Source organism: Salvelinus fontinalis, chromosome 4 (genome assembly GCF_029448725.1).
Source record: "Salvelinus fontinalis isolate EN_2023a chromosome 4, ASM2944872v1, whole genome shotgun sequence".
NCBI lineage: Eukaryota > Metazoa > Chordata > Actinopteri > Salmoniformes > Salmonidae > Salvelinus > Salvelinus fontinalis.
This window is the reverse complement of record NC_074668.1, coordinates 69,280,809-69,296,970: the sequence shown is the minus strand read 5'-3', so window position 1 is coordinate 69,296,970 and position 16,162 is coordinate 69,280,809.

The window sequence follows — 16,162 nt, the reverse complement described above, 5'->3', positions numbered from 1 at the left end:
CAAAAGTCATGACGTTTGCAGAGCAAGGGAAACAAGTACTTCAAGGTCTCAGAGTGAGTGACGTCACCGACTGAAATGCTACTAGGGCGCATCGCTAACTAGCTAGCCATTTCACACTGGTTACACATAGATTGAGTTTAAATGACAAAAATGATATAATCCAACACATACTCTTATGTCATGATTGATGGTTATTCAGAGAGCCATCACAATGTGTAAATACATGTGGGATATTTTTGTATCTTCAAGGATTAGTCAGCTGGAAAGAAATCTTCTCACTTAATTCCCTGCATCATACCAACACAATGAGTCGGACAGCTCTGCTGCCCTTTTTACTGCTGTATGTGCCACTGAAATCATGGTTCCGGATATCAATTTATAGAGCAATCACTTATATAGCACTTATATTGAATGTGACAGACAGGACATATCTACTGTTGAATGGTCTATGATAGAGTAGGAGTTGAGAGTTCGAACAAATGTACATTCTATATGGGTTTAATCTAGTAGAACTAAAACATGCCAATGTAAACAGGGAGATAAGGTTTGATCTGTGATTTCTATGAAAGCACTTCACGTGATACCACAATGGCATCGTTTCATTTTTTGATTTTTCTAATCTGCCACTTTCCCAGGCGAGGTATCTTAATGGGTGTTTGATCATCTGTTCTCATTCCCATATCTCTGTGTGAACCCTTGCTGACCCTCCACAGTAGAAACATACTGTTGCCTGCACTACATCTAAACAGGAGTTCAGGTTTCAGGATTATGGTCAAATTAGAGAGATTCACAGGATTTGAGAAAGTAGCATGGAATGCACATACCTGCAAAAGGTTTTGGATATCTCTGCTTATTTGTAAAGCCATGATCAACTATTGCTGGAGGCTAAGTCACTGTCACTCTCTAGAGGTTCACCCATTAAAACAGACAGCAAAGTTACAGGACGGAAATCCAGATGGGGCAAAGGTACAGGACGGCAGGCAACCTGGGGTAAATTCAATTGATTTGACATGATTTGGAAAGGCACATAAAAAAAAAATCAAATCAATTTTTTTTGTCACATACACATGCTTGTGTTTCTAGCTCCAACAGTGCAGTAATATCTAACAATTCATAACAATAAACACAATACACACAACCTAAAAGTAAAAGTATAATAATGGAATTAATGAATATATAAATATTAGGATGAGCAATGTTGGAGTGGCATAGACTAAAATACAGTAGAATAGAATAGAGTATATACATATGAGATGATGCAAAAATATGTAAACATTATTAAAGTGACTATTGTTCCATTATTAAAGTGGCCAGTGATTTCAAGTCTATGTATATGGGGCAGCAGCCGCTAAGGTTCAGGGTTACGTAACCGGGTGGAAGCCGCGCAGTGATGTCTATTTAACAGTCTGATGGCCTTGAGATAGAAGCTGTTTTTCAGTCTCTCGGTCCCACACACCTGTTTATATAAGGTCCCACAGTTGACAGTGCATGTCAGAGCAAAAACCAAGCCATGAGGTCGAAGGAATTGTCTGTAGAGTGCCGAGACAGGACTGTGTCGAGGCCAGTGTTGACCCGACATTCAGGGCAGGTGGGGCAGAGCGCTTCTTGAGTAAGGCAGCTCCAAAATGCAGGTGTTTCAGCCTAGCTCAGCGCTTTCTGTGGTGGTGTGGCAGCCAGCGGAAAATACACAGCGTAGGGTTTGGTAATGTTCTCTAGTTGTGCCATGATTGGCTCAGTGTTCTGTCACTCATGGAGACACTACGTCACTGCCAAATTTAAGGGTAGAGCTTGAAAAGCCCCTTTGGTGCTGCCATAGAGTTACATTAGAAGTGCCCATCCAAGAAGGCTCAAGGTCATTGGCCACAGATAAAATGACGTCAAATCACGTTATATCTACAGTAGCTTTGATTGGACTGATCATGTCAACATTATACTTTCAAAATCTTAGCTAGAATGCCAAGAGTGTGCAAAGCTGTCATCAAAACAAAGAGTGGCTACTTAGAAGAATCTAATCTTTGTTTAACACTATTTTTGGTTACTACATGATTCCACATGTGTTATTTCATCGTTGTGATGTATTCACTATTATTCTACAATGTAGAAAAAACTTAAAATAAAGAAAAAACCTTGAATGAGTAGGTGTGTCCAACCTTTTGACTGGGACTGTACCGCCAAAAGGTTTTGGATATCTCTGCGTATTTGTAGAGCCAGTATCAACTATTGCAGGAGGCTAACTTGCTGCCACCCTCTAGAGGTTCACCCATTAAAACAGACAGCAACGAAAAAAATGTCTTCAAATCTAGTTCATAAGATGTGTTATTCATGTGCTCTAAGAGTCAACACACTCTCATATAACATACAATACGTCATGCCCCCTTTCAGTACTTTCACTTTGCAAACATCATCCATATGTAGTCATAGCAACACACCAATTATCATAAGTATGACTACAGAGGCCATAATAGGCTGTGGATCCAGTCCCTGGTAGCTGTCTGTCCATTAGCCCGGACTCATACAGGCAATACAGACTGGCTAGAGTTGCACCAGACTCTACAGGTGTGGACGGGAGGTTTAGCCATCAGTGAAAATCAGAACATAACCAGAACATGAGCTTTTCCACTCTCTCTCTCTCTCTCTCTCTCTCTCTCTCTCTCTCTCTCTCTCTCTCTCTCTCTCTCTCTCTCTCTCTCTCTCTCTCTCTCTCTCACATTGCGAACATCACGCCTATTGGTCTAGGTTATGAACGGAAGCAGAGCAAGGGAAGATCAATATCCTTGGCTCTTGGCAAGGCGGGTAAAGACACAGAGGGAGGTGACTCACCTTGAGGGGACAACTGTTTTTAAGAGAGAGGTTGCTCCCCCTTACCCCACCACCCCCAGAAAGAGGCTGGTGGATGGAGAGTAAAGGTCAGTGAGTGGATCTCTCAGAGTTAAGCTGAATAGTAGAGTACACGGTCCACATTTTTAGTTTTTGTATATTAGGACCCCTGCTTAATTTATTCTGAAGAATGCTTCCCATGTACCACCAGAAATGTCTGTTTCTCCTATTAATACAGTGCAGCAGCGCCATCTATTGGCCGGATGGACTACTAATGTTAAAGCATGTAGAATATACAACTTAGATTAATTAAGAAATTGGTTTAAAAAGATTTTAAAAATAATAAAGGGGTGTCTGTTTTTAGTGACTTTGTTTTCAGCTTATTACATATGTCTGTTTGAAGTATATGCACATCGATTATACAAGTGGTTAGGCATTTTCAACACACAAATGATTATTTAAAAAACTAGAAGAGAAGTAGACAATTTCAACTCAACCCTCAACCATGAAAGACTGTCATCCATGTTGTTGATGTTAGTTCTGTGTGTGCAGTTAAGGGCAGTAGTGGTGCGTGGGTAAAATAGCCAAGCCAGAAAGAAATGCCATATTACATCCTATGTGTTGTGATAATTGCGTTGTTTGATCTATAACCTACTAGTTCATATGCCTTGAGACTGTGATATATAAGCCTTAGGCCGAGACAATAAGAAGACACAGTTGCAGAATAAACTGAACCACACCTTTATTTCATAACAAAACCCAAGAGCATCCTCTGTCTGGTCAAGTCCACAAAGCATATTGAATGTAACAAACAGTTACATGACCTACAGCATGGTCAAGCAAGTTAGTGTTTCCGACAGTTTCGGGAAGTGCTAAACAACTATTGATTTAAAAGTACAGAGAGTTACAGCAAGTCGCAAAGAAAACAGGAGGTGCCTCCACTATTCCAGCACCATTTCAACTTCAACATTTCAACATCATCAAATCACCTAGGCTTAGCCTAATACAGTGACAATTAAAAGATACCAAAAATAATTTAGTCCAATCAACGTAAGCTAAATATGATGTGGCTGTCCATGGTTCTGATTTCTGTGTGTGCATGTGTGTGCGTGCAAGTAGAAAAACATGTTGACTCGCCCTACTTGTAGAGAAACGCCAATGCCATTCTCCTCTCTTTCACATTGAAGAAACGGTCTATCACTCTGTCATACAGTACACACTTTTATTTTTTGTTGTCCTAGGCTCTCTGGCTAAAAAGCTTGCTCGCTAGCCTAACTTCCTTTCATGGGCAACTATAGCTAGTTAACATTAGCCTTCTACATCTAGCTACATATTGAATTTCCATCCTCTCGGGACTGGAGCACAATGCATGAATTTATAGTTGGATCAGAATTGTCGTTATAATCATTAGCCAGTACAGAGAATTAAGTAAAACCACAAATCCAACTCCCTATCCATCCATGGCTAATTTAGCAAAGAGACAATTTTAGCAAGCTAGCTAGCTAGCAACTGGAGGACAACAACACAAAGAGATGCAACAATTCAAGTTGTTTCTGTCAATGAAAGGGAAAAGGGAAAGTCGGATACCTAGTCAGTTGTACAACTGAATGCCTTCAACTGAAATGTGTCTTCTGCATGTAACCCACCCCTCTGAATCAGAGAGGTACGTGGGACTGCCTTAATCAACATCCACGTCTTTCATTCGATGCCACCGGCGGCAACGTCATACTTCTTTTGACCAGACACCACCAGAAAGATGGCCTACACATACTGTTTTGCTCACTCGGATGCTTTCTCCAGTGAGATATATTCAGCCTCTTCTGAATTGAAGGACAATTATGAAACACAGAGTGACGAAAGACAACTGTTATAATTTTTCTTAGTGAATTTATTGGGGAAGCCTGGCTTCCCTTGGTATCCATGAATACACACCACTGGTTAAGGGCAAGGCGTGCTGCTTGGTTTTGAGCCAGCTGCAGCTTTTCTAGGGCTTTGCTGCATCTGACCATATTACAGGACAGTAATCAAGATGGGATAAAATCGAAGCCTGGACAACTAGTATAGTTGATCTTTGTGTCAAAAACGCAGATTATCTTTTTATAATAGACATACCTCTCCCCAACTTAACAACAACTTTGTCAATATGACTTGACCATGATAACTAACCATCCAATGGTACTCCTAGGAGTTCAGCTTCCTTCAACATTTTAGCTTTATGTGGCAAATCATTTGCAAAAATAGCCAAACGCATCTGCCCTGAGTGATACCGCACTGTACATATCTGATGTAAGAGAAGCTATCTGATGTTAGAGAAGAACTCTCTGAGTTCTATTGGATAAGTAACCCTCCAACCATATGATGGCAAGTGATGTAAAGCCATAACCAGTTAGTTTTTTTCAATAACAAATTATGATCAATAACATCAAAGGCTTCACTGAAATCTAGCAGTACAGCTCCAACTATCATAGTACTGTCCATTTATTTAGCCAATCGTCAGTCATCTGAGTCAGTGCAGGACTAGTGGAGTGCCCTTCCATATATGCATGCTGAAAGTCAGTAGCACTTTATTTGTTCAAATACAATTCTCTCCATCAGTTTACCAAGAACAGGCAGCCAACTGATTGGGCGGCTGTTAGAGCCAGCAAAGGGTGCTTTACTATTTATATATTTTTTTGCGACATCATGGATGGATGCTGCTTGATCTGTTCCTACTGCAGAGTGGGGACAGTCTTACAACCCTAATATGCTTATTTGACAATCATTACATCCCAGAAACTTCCACAACCTCGGCACAAAGAGGACATAAAAAAGATACTGTGTCTTTGGTGTGATGTGAATCTAATTGGCAACTTCTCCATAGAATTTTTTTTATACAGTTTGTCACTTTCATAGGGCATGTGATGAGTCATCGCTCATGCCCTTTTTGGTATGCATTCAATTTCTCTGGAGTCGAACAGTGGAGAGATGTTTAATAGCCTGTTTAATGTCTAAAACACACACGTTTAGTCTCACAGACATACTGTATCGCAGGCACTCTGTCTCAATGATGTGCTTGTACATAGAATGATTCTGCCAGACAGTATAAAGAGTGATTATGACTAATACATGATGACATATACCCTGAGGAGGTCAAAGACAGGTTGGGGCGACAGGTAAACAGGTAGCCTCTCCCTGTAGATCGATGGCAGGACTCACTTGGCTGATGACAGCCACAGGATCGATGGAGAACTGATCAGAGTTTATCAGCCAGTAAATGTTCTTTCAAGGACAGAGCCATCTACAAAGAGAAAATGAGGTTCCAGCTGCCATCACTTACAGCAGGGGCAGGCAACGTTTTTGGCTTGAGGGCCACATCAGGATTTCGAAATTGTCTGGAATGTTTTTTAAACGCAAAATGATCGTTTATAAAAAACAACCACAAAAAAATGTTTTCAATCATGTTTTAATGCAAGATCCCTCGTGGGCCCATCCCTGATTTATAGTGTAATCCACAACATATGTCACAATAGCTCACAATGGCCATATACTGCTCTTTATGTATTGTTCTGGATAGAAATACCCCCAAAAATTGTAATGACATGTTTTGTGAGGGGGAGAGAAATGGTTCTCTGGTAAGTGGGTGTACAGATCAGATCATACAGAATATCCCCCTCCCCCCTTTAAAAATGTAAAAAGGAGATCTGATTTTAGAGACCTCCTTACGGTAAGTATCGTATTGTTTTATAACAGAAACAGCGGGAAATACAGAGAGGGGATAGACAGCAGTAGGGACAAAGACTGAGTGGCCGAGAAGGGCCTCGAAATCCCGTCGCCATGGGGGTATGTGTGGTCCAGAGTCGGAAGCGTTAACGCTGCACAAGACTCCAGCACCATACAATATAATCTAGATAACTTGGATTCTGTTGGAATCCCTAGCCTCAATCACAACCCTAACTCTAACCCTAATCCTAGCTTCATGTCCACATCCCAGTTCAACCCTAACCTTAGCCTCAACCACAAGCTCAACTGTAAACCTAACCCTAACCCTAGCTTCATGTCCACATCCCGGTTCAACCCTAACTCTAGGTAGCAGCATCTAACTGTTATTGGCTCAGAGAGAGTATTGCTTGATGTTTGTTTCTTTGATAATTGTTGAAACTGCTGAGAAAACATTGAATTTGATTAACTTTTGTCTGAAAGTGAGCGGTAACTATACATAAATGTGTGATAATAAAAATATATATAAATGTTGGTGAAAAGCATTTCTTGCTGCAACTCCATGAACACAAATGATCTGTGAGGCTTTGTGTCCACCAAGTGTCATGATTGGCACGGATGAGCAAGCAGCAGGCTCAGAACAACATGGAATCTAAATAAGACAATGGTCAGAACATGGTTTGTGTTCACTGAAGGTAGCGAAGGGATTTGGTGCATTAGGCCTGTGCAAGTTCAACAGTGATGACTTATGACCTGTTCTGAATGCTTTAAAATGTCTGTTACTTGACAGTTAACCTAGTATGTGTCAAAATGACTTAGATAATATAGTACCCAATTTATTAGGGAGTTTACCTCCAGTTTGATTCATGGTTTTGCTTGGTCCTTTGGGCTGCATAATAAATCTAGCTGATGTTGAAACACACATCGTCCCAAATGAATATCCTGATGCATTTTTGTCTCATCATGATTTCTGGCTGGTTCTTAAAAAGGTCCTTTTATTGCATCTTGGAAACCAATACTTAGTAATGAATGAGTGGAGAGGAGCACACTCCATCTGTGGCCCGGCCAGATTTGAGTCTTCTAGGCCAGTGATTGTCTTCTCCCTGGCAGAGGTTTAGTGTGTCTCCACCCGGGCCGCCATGAGCCGGATTCTGCCGGAGTCTGCCGGACCCACTGGGGCATTGCTGGTGACTCCTGCAGGGGAAAATGCATGAAAGTCGAAGATGCATGAAAGTCGAAAATGCATGAAAGTTTCAGTGGGATCTTCCAGGGCTCAATGTGTCCTTTCCACACCCCTCTGAAGGGGGTTACTAGGAAACAGCCAGGCGCTGGGCCTGGACACAGCTGTGCTGTGAGGAGGACCTCCAGATGTGGCCTGGCTGGTCCCTACTGGCTGTTTCCCCATTCATATCTAGGTCTGTCCCTCAGTCAGTCAGTCTGTAGGATCCCTAACCAGTCACTACAATCTGTATTTGGGTTTAAACACTGTCATTGGTAATGAGTTTGATATTTTACTGTCGCAGCAAAACTATATGTTGCACGAGCATGGACCAGGCCATTACTGTGTGAATACTTAGACTAGGTTGAAGGATGAGATCAGACAGACTCAAATGGATACAGACTGAGGTTTACATTTTGTGACTGTTGATTGCTATTGCTATTGCACTTAAATCATATAAGTCTATCCAACTGCCGCTCTGTTGCCCATGTCATCTATGTCGGCCATGTCTGAAATACGAGTCCTCTAAAATGCATCTTGCCCATTAATAATTATAGGAAAACAAACCTCTTGCGTTTATGTCCAAATTGGTCAAATAGAAAAATGCTAGGTATTATTTGCAACCATCTCATGACCTATTCCCAGACTCTCTCATGACCCTCTGAAGTCTAAGGGACGCCAATGTTGCTATTCCAGCTTTTGAGGCTTGAATTATTGCTTGAGCTTCAAACAGAAATTATATATTGTAAGTCCCCCAAACTATCCCAGGCATCAGTTAAAAAGCATGTTGACAAAGTTGCTAGTTATCATAAACCAAGGACAGCTACAATGATGTATCATTTAAGCAGCACACATGACCTGCATTGCCCAGGCCTCTTTTATCAAGAATGGAAATACGGGACAATAACATCACTGTGTTCCTGGCATCTGACAGGGGAGGCGCCCTCATACACACCTTTCTTCCCCCCTCTCTTCACTCCTTCCCGTCTGGAGTCAGCGGTAACAGAGAAGGACTGTTAAACTAACTGAAACTATTATCTGTTGGCATCAGCCGCAGCCAGCACCCATGTTCCCAATGGAGGCCTTGACATCATAGGTACTTTTTGCCATATTCTATGGAAACAGACAGTTCATCCCAAGGCCAGAGGGTCAGGATTGACGACAATGACAGGCATCCAATGCACCAATCTGACAACTAATACCACCACAAGCCAGTCAAGGCCATCAATAGAGATAGGGTCCTGCACTAGCTTGGGCAACAGACAACACATACAAATACAGGCCTGTGCTCTCACTCAGAAACTGAAACTCCAGTTCTTGGTTGTCACATCAACCTGGAATGTGGCGCATCAAAAGATAATGCAACAAATTACACCAGCTCCATTTATGGCATGGTTTGCTTGTATGATTGGCCATCATTCAAATAGTATACCTCAAGGCTTTGTCTTTCACAATGATGGAGTTTGAATCAGATTGCTGGGCCTCTGCTGAGTTTAACTTTTTCCGTACATTTTTCTTTTTTTTCCAAAACACAATGACTGATGGGATCCAGCAGTAAATGGACAAACACCACTACACACAAACACGCAAACATGTTCTTCCTTAAAATAATGTTTTATGACACTGTTTTTGGACCCAATGTTTAATTGTCTTTGAATATAAATAGATTTACTACTAACATTTATCCAGTTAAAAGTTATTGGATTTGGCTACTTCAGCTACACCTGTTGCTGGTGTATATAATCAAGCACACCGCCATGCAATCTCCATAGACAAACATTGGCAGTAGAATTGCCGTACGGAAGTGCTCAGTGACTTTCAACGTGGCACCGTCATAGGATGCCACCTTTCCACACACATTTGGCGATGTCGTGTATCTAGCAAAGCTGCAGCTGGCTCAAAACAGAGCAGCACATCTTGCCCTTAACTGAACATACAGAACTAACATCAACAACATGCATGCCAGTCTTTCCTAGTTAATGGTTGAGGAGAGATGCTTCTTTTCTAGTTTTTATAAGACATGTTACTGTGATGAAAATTCCAGATGGTCTGCATAATCAAATAACAGGCAGCTCAGACACCCACAAGACATGCCACCAGGGGTCTCTTCACAGTCCCCCTTTCCAAAACGAATTGACGGCAACGCACAGTATTATACAGAGCCATGATCGCATGGAACTCCCTTCCATCTCCTATTACTCAAGCAAACAGCAAAATTACCTTTAAAAAACAAATGAAACAACATTTTATGGAACGGCGGTGACTGTGAGGGGACACACAGAAACACACGTACACACGTACACACAGACACACTAACACATACATTATTGTTGTTGTTGTATTGTTTGTATATCATTGTATTTTAAATTTGTGTGCCTGTCTATCAGTGTTTTGGTACTTGTCAAATAAATATAATATCTAGATCTGTGAAAAATGCAAGCACGTGATTCAGCAGGGATTCAGGCCGTTCTCAGTACTCACTGTCAGGGAACGGTGGACTTCATCTCTGTGACTTCATTGCACAAGCCTTTACATTCCAAATATAAGGCAAAAATATCTCTGACCCGTCTAACCCCGGCCCCACGTGTCTTAAAGAACCTTAATACCCGCATCCAGTTTATCTGACGCCTGTCCAACAGATTCTCATCTCAATAGATTTGAAATGGGAACATTCTTTCGTATGGTCTGGTAATTAATAAATCTCTTGCAGATGCCTGGTTTCTAGTTTAAATGTCTTCCCAGAGTGACCTCACAGCTCTGAGTAGTGCACATGGTGGACCCTGGGCTCCGTAGGGTAGCGGTTTAGGGCCACTAACAATGTGGGCAGATTGACATAAGTACATGGATGGCCTCAGACAAATGGCAGCAAGTGGGCCGAGGAAAAGCCAACACAGCAAACTCTTGTCTTACCCCCCAAAGCCAAGGAGAATCTGTCTGTCATGGCTATAAATGAACGTTAAAATCGTGCTCCAAATAGGGGTCGAGGGGTGAGGTCCAGATAAGATCATTCCATGACTGTCCTAATGATTCACAAACACGATTTCCCTGAACTAAACTGGCAAGTCTTTGCTTTGTTATATGGTATATTCTCATGCTTTCTGAAGAGCGGAAATGGATTGCCCAGAGTTGAGATCAATGGTGGGAGGAGTATTTAGTGAGTGTGCCCCCTGAAACTATGGGGATCTCAGAACTGTGAATCACCCATGCACAATCCTGGCTCACACTGAAATAGCCAGTTGTGGTTAGAAATGAACTACTTGTAGGTTAACTAGTCATTTCCTTACATTTTGCTGTAGCTTAGTTGTACTTGAACTAAATTAAAATCTTGGTAGTGTTTTCAGTAGTTCATACATTTTGTCCATGTAGCAGTGTAGCTGACTACTGGAATTACACACTTTTTGTTGCAGAAATAAAATAAAATATGGGTAAAGTAGAAGATTTTATTTTTCTAAATCTGACCTGCCTAATTCTCACTTGAAACATAGTTTTTGTGTTTATTAGGCTAAATGATAGATTATATTGTTAGGCAAAATTATATATTCGATTAACATCTAACCTTGCGATTTCAGATTTAGGGATAATAACTTAGTTTGGATGTAGTGAACTACTTTTTCAAAGTAACTTTAGTTAAGTAAACTACACTGCTCAAAAAAATAAAGGGAACACTTAAACAACACAATGTAACTCCAAGTCAATCACACTTCTGTGAAATCAAACTGTCCACTTAGGAAGCAACACTGATTGACAATAAATTTCACATGCTGTTGTGCAAATTAAATAGACAAAAGGTGGAAATTATAGGCAATTAGCAAGACACCCCCAATAAAGGAGTGGTTCTGCAGGTGGTGACCACAGACCACTTCTCAGTTCCTATGCTTCCTGGCTGATGTTTTGGTCACTTTTGAATGCTGGCGGTGCTTTCACTCTAGTGGTAGCATGAGACGGAGTCTACAACCCACACAAGTGGCTCAGGTAGTGCAGCTCATCCAGGATGGCACATCAATGCGAGCTGTGGCAAGAAGGTTTGCTGTGTCTGTCAGCGTAGTGTCCAGAGCATGGAGGCGCTACCAGGAGACAGGCCAGTACATCAGGAGACGTGGAGGAGGCCGTAGGAGGGCAACAACCCAGCAGCAGGACCGCTACCTCCGCCTTTGTGCAAGGAGGAGCAGGTGGAGCACTGCCAGAGCCCTGCAAAATGACCTCCAGCAGGCCACAAATGTGCATGTGTCTGCTCAAACGATCAGAAACAGACTCCATGAGGGTGGTATGAGGGCCCGACGTCCACAGGTGGGGGTTGTGCTTATAGCCCAACACCATGCAGGACGTTTGGCATTTGCCAGAGAACACCAAGATTGGCAAATTCGCCACTGGCGCCCTGTGCTCTTCACAGATGAAAGCAGGTTCACACTGAGCACATGAGCACAGTGACAGACGTGACAGACAGACGTGACAGAGTCTGGAGACGCCGTGGAGAACGTTCTGCTGCCTGCAACATCCTCCAGCATGACCGGTTTGGCGGTGGGTCAGTCATGGTGTGGGGTGGCATTTCTTTGTTGGGCCGCACAGCCCTCCATGTGCTCGCCAGTGGTAGCTTGACTGCCATTAGGTACCGAGATGAGATCCTCAGACTCCTTGTGAGACCATATGCTGGTGAGGTTGGCCCTGGGTTCCTCCTAATGCAAGACAATGCTAGACCTCATGTGGCTGGAGTGTATCAGCAGTTCCTGCAAGAGGAAGGCATTGATGCTATGGACTGGCCCGCCTGTCCCCAGACCTGAATCCAATTGAGCACATCTGGGACATCATGTCTCGCTCCATCCACCAACGCCACGTTGCACCACAGACTGTCCAGGAGTTGGCGGATGCTTTAGTCCAGGTCTGGGAGGAGATCCCTCAGGAGACCATCCGCCACCTCATCAGGAGCATGCCCAGGCGTTGTAGGGAGGTCATACAGGCACGTGGAGGCCACACACACTACTGAGCCTCATTTTGACTTGTTTTAAGGACATTACATCAAAGTTGGATCAGCCTGTAGTGTGGTTTTCCACTTTAATTTTGAGTGTGACTCCAAATCCAGACCTCCATGGGTTGATAAATTTGATTTTCATTGATCATTTTTGTGTGATTTTGTTGTCAGCACATTCAACTATGTAAAGAAAAAAGTATTTAATACAAATATTTCATTCATTCAGATCTAGGATGTGTTATTTTAGTGTTCCCTTTATTTTTTTGAGCAGTGTATATGTTTCTTAAGGGTAGCTTTAGTGTAGATTAACTTATTCCAGGACATAGCCCACATTGCTGATGTGCTCTGTAAACAAACCCAAAAAACAGCCATGGCGACCTGGGGATTTGGGAGGCCAATAAAAAAACATTTGTTTCGTATTTATCGCCTACCAGTCAATAGGGAGTTATTTTTAGGTTCATAGTCCTACAATTAGTACTTATATTTAGAATACATTTCTTGTGATGGGATCAAGAACTGTAACTATGACACTAGATATGATCAAAATTAATCAGAATCTTGAATTTCCAGTAGGTTTTGATTTCCATTTTGATTCGAGGGATTATTCTCCTAAACCAACAGGAATAATTACTATGAGCTAATGTGGAAAACATTCAGAATGCACAAAACTATAAGGATATCTTACATTATTATATAACTTGACAATAAAACACCGTTTGGCTCAACAGTTGCAGCACAAATATTAATATTTTTTTTCTTGCACCTTTTGCAGTTATAGTGCACTCGGAAAGTATTCAGATGCGTTGACTTTATCCACATTTAGTTACGTTACAGCCTTATTCTAAAATGTATTTTTCTCCTCAATCTACATCCAATACCCCATAATGACAAAGCAAAAACAGGTTTAGGTTTTGTAGCTAATTTATTAAAAATAAAAAACAGAAATACTTTATTTCTATGAGACTGGAAATTGAGCTCAGGTGCGTCATGTTTCCGTTGATCATCCTTGAGATGTTTCTACAATTTGATTAGAGTCCACCTGTGGTAAACTCAATTGATGGGACATGATTTGGAAAGGCACACACCTGTCTATATAAGGTTCCAGTTTTGACAGCGCATGACAGAGCAAAAACCAAGCCATGAGGTCGAAGGAATTGTCTTAGAGCTCCGAGACAGGATTGTGGCGAGGCACAGATCTGGGGAAGAGTACCAAAACATTTCTGCAGCATTGAAGGTCCCCAGATGACAGTGGCCTCCATCATTCTTAAATGGAAGAAGTTTGGTACCATCAACACTCTTCCTTAAGCTGGCCACCCGGCCAAACTGAGCAATCGTGGGAGTAGGGCTTTGGTTAGGGAGGTGACCAGGAACCCGATGGTCACTCTGACAGAGCTTCAGAACCTTCCAGAAGGACAACCATCTCTGCAGCACTCCACTAATCAGGCCTTTATGGTTGAGTGGCCAGACAGAAGCCGCTCCTCAGTAAAAGGCACATGATAGCCCGCTTGGAGTTAGCCAAAAGGCACCTAAAGAACTCTCAGACCATCAGAAACAAGATTCTCTGTTCTGATGAAACCAAGATTGAACTCTTTGGCCTGAATGCCAAGCGTCACGTCTGGAGGAAACCTGGCACCCTCCGTACATGTACACTACCATTCAAAAGTTTGGGATGACTTAGAAATGTCCTTGTTTTTGGAAGAAAATAACATATATTGTTCATTAAAATAACATCAAATTGATCAGAAATACAGATTTTTTTAATGGAATATCTACAGAGGCTTACAGAGGCCCATTATCAGCAACCATCACTCCTGTGTTCCAATAGCACGTTGTGTTAGCTAATCCAAGTTTCATTATAAAGGCTAATTGATCATTAGAAAACCCTTTTGCAATTATGTTAGCACAGCTAAAAACTGTTGTTCTGATTAAAGAAGCAATAAAACTGGCCTTCTTTAGACTAGTTGAGTATCTGGAGCGTCATCTTTTGTGGGTTCGATTAAAGGCTCAAAATGGCCAGAAACAAATAACTTTCTTCTAAAACTCGTCAGTCTATTCCATGCGAAAAATTGCCAAGAAACTGAAGATCTTGTACAACGCTGTGTACTACTCCCTTCACAGAACAGCACAAACTGGCTCTAACCAGAATAGAAAGTGTGGGAGTTCCAGGTGCACAACTGAGCAAGAGGACAAGTACATTAGAGTGTCTAGTTTGAGAAACAGAGGCCTCACAAGTCCACAACTGGCAGTTTCATTAAATTTCGAGTCTCATAGCCTAGGGTCTGAATACTTATGTAAATTATGTTATTTTTTTCTACATTTGCAAGAATGTCTAATAACCAGTTTTCGCTTTGGTATTGTGTGTAGATCAATGAGGAAAAACATGAATGTAATCCATTTTAGAATAAAGCTGAAAGGTAACAAAAATGTGGAAAGGGGGAATGGGTCTGAATACTTACCAAATGCACTGTATACTGTTGCATCTGGAGAATTGTGTAACATTAACAAGGCGTCATGTCGTGCTCATCCTCATGTAATAGATAGATGTACCATCACAGACAATCTATTTGTGAAATAGTCATAGAACAGTCAATGAACTACAATCATAGCGTTGAACCAGTGAGTTTGGATTCATCGTCGTCCTGTTGAGTGAGTCTTAAACCACTAACTCTCCTTAAGGGACTGAGGAGTCCCAATGGCTCCATTCCTGAAAATCCAGCCGGATCCCCACTTCCGCCTCATCCCTCTCGTCATGGGCGGAGGCGTAAATCCACTCCTCCAGGGGGCAGCTAAATATGGAGAGACCTGCCAGAGAAGCGTCTGTCCAGATGTTAGCCAGCACTGCACCTGCTCGCAGTACAAGCCAGCTGGGAGAGTGCTCAGGATAAGGAACACATCCACAATGTCTTCTAGAGAACTTCAGTTTAGGGCTTTCCCGCCTTCTTGCAGTGGGACGGGTCTCTCCAGGACCAGGAGTGCCTTCGAGTCCCGCCAAGCAGGCGCCAGTGGCTCTGTGTTGGGTTTCTTGCCCAGTTCCTTACTCATTGTTGGAAGTGAAACATCCTTGCCAGGCCCAGTTTTGGCTCGGGCCATATGAACTATTCTGCAGCAGTGGTGTCTGCTTACCTTTCATGAGAAAAGAGAGACTATTTTTAACAAGAGGAGAGGCTCATAACAAGCCAAACCTATTTCAAGTGGCTTAGATTAGGTTCAGGTTTGTCCCCTATATCTTGTAACCTAATATCTGCAAATAAATTAGGTATTTTGCAACCTACAATAGGAGACTTATGGCGCCAGAGTATGCTCTCATCCATTTTAGATGTAGGTTGCACCTAAAGGGCTATTATTGTAGGATTGAAAAATAGCACTCGTCGGTAGCCACATAATTCATCATTAGTAAATTCTCTTAATCTTAAATATATGCAGCTGTCATATGTACTGTAAAATAATCACACTAATCATCTGGC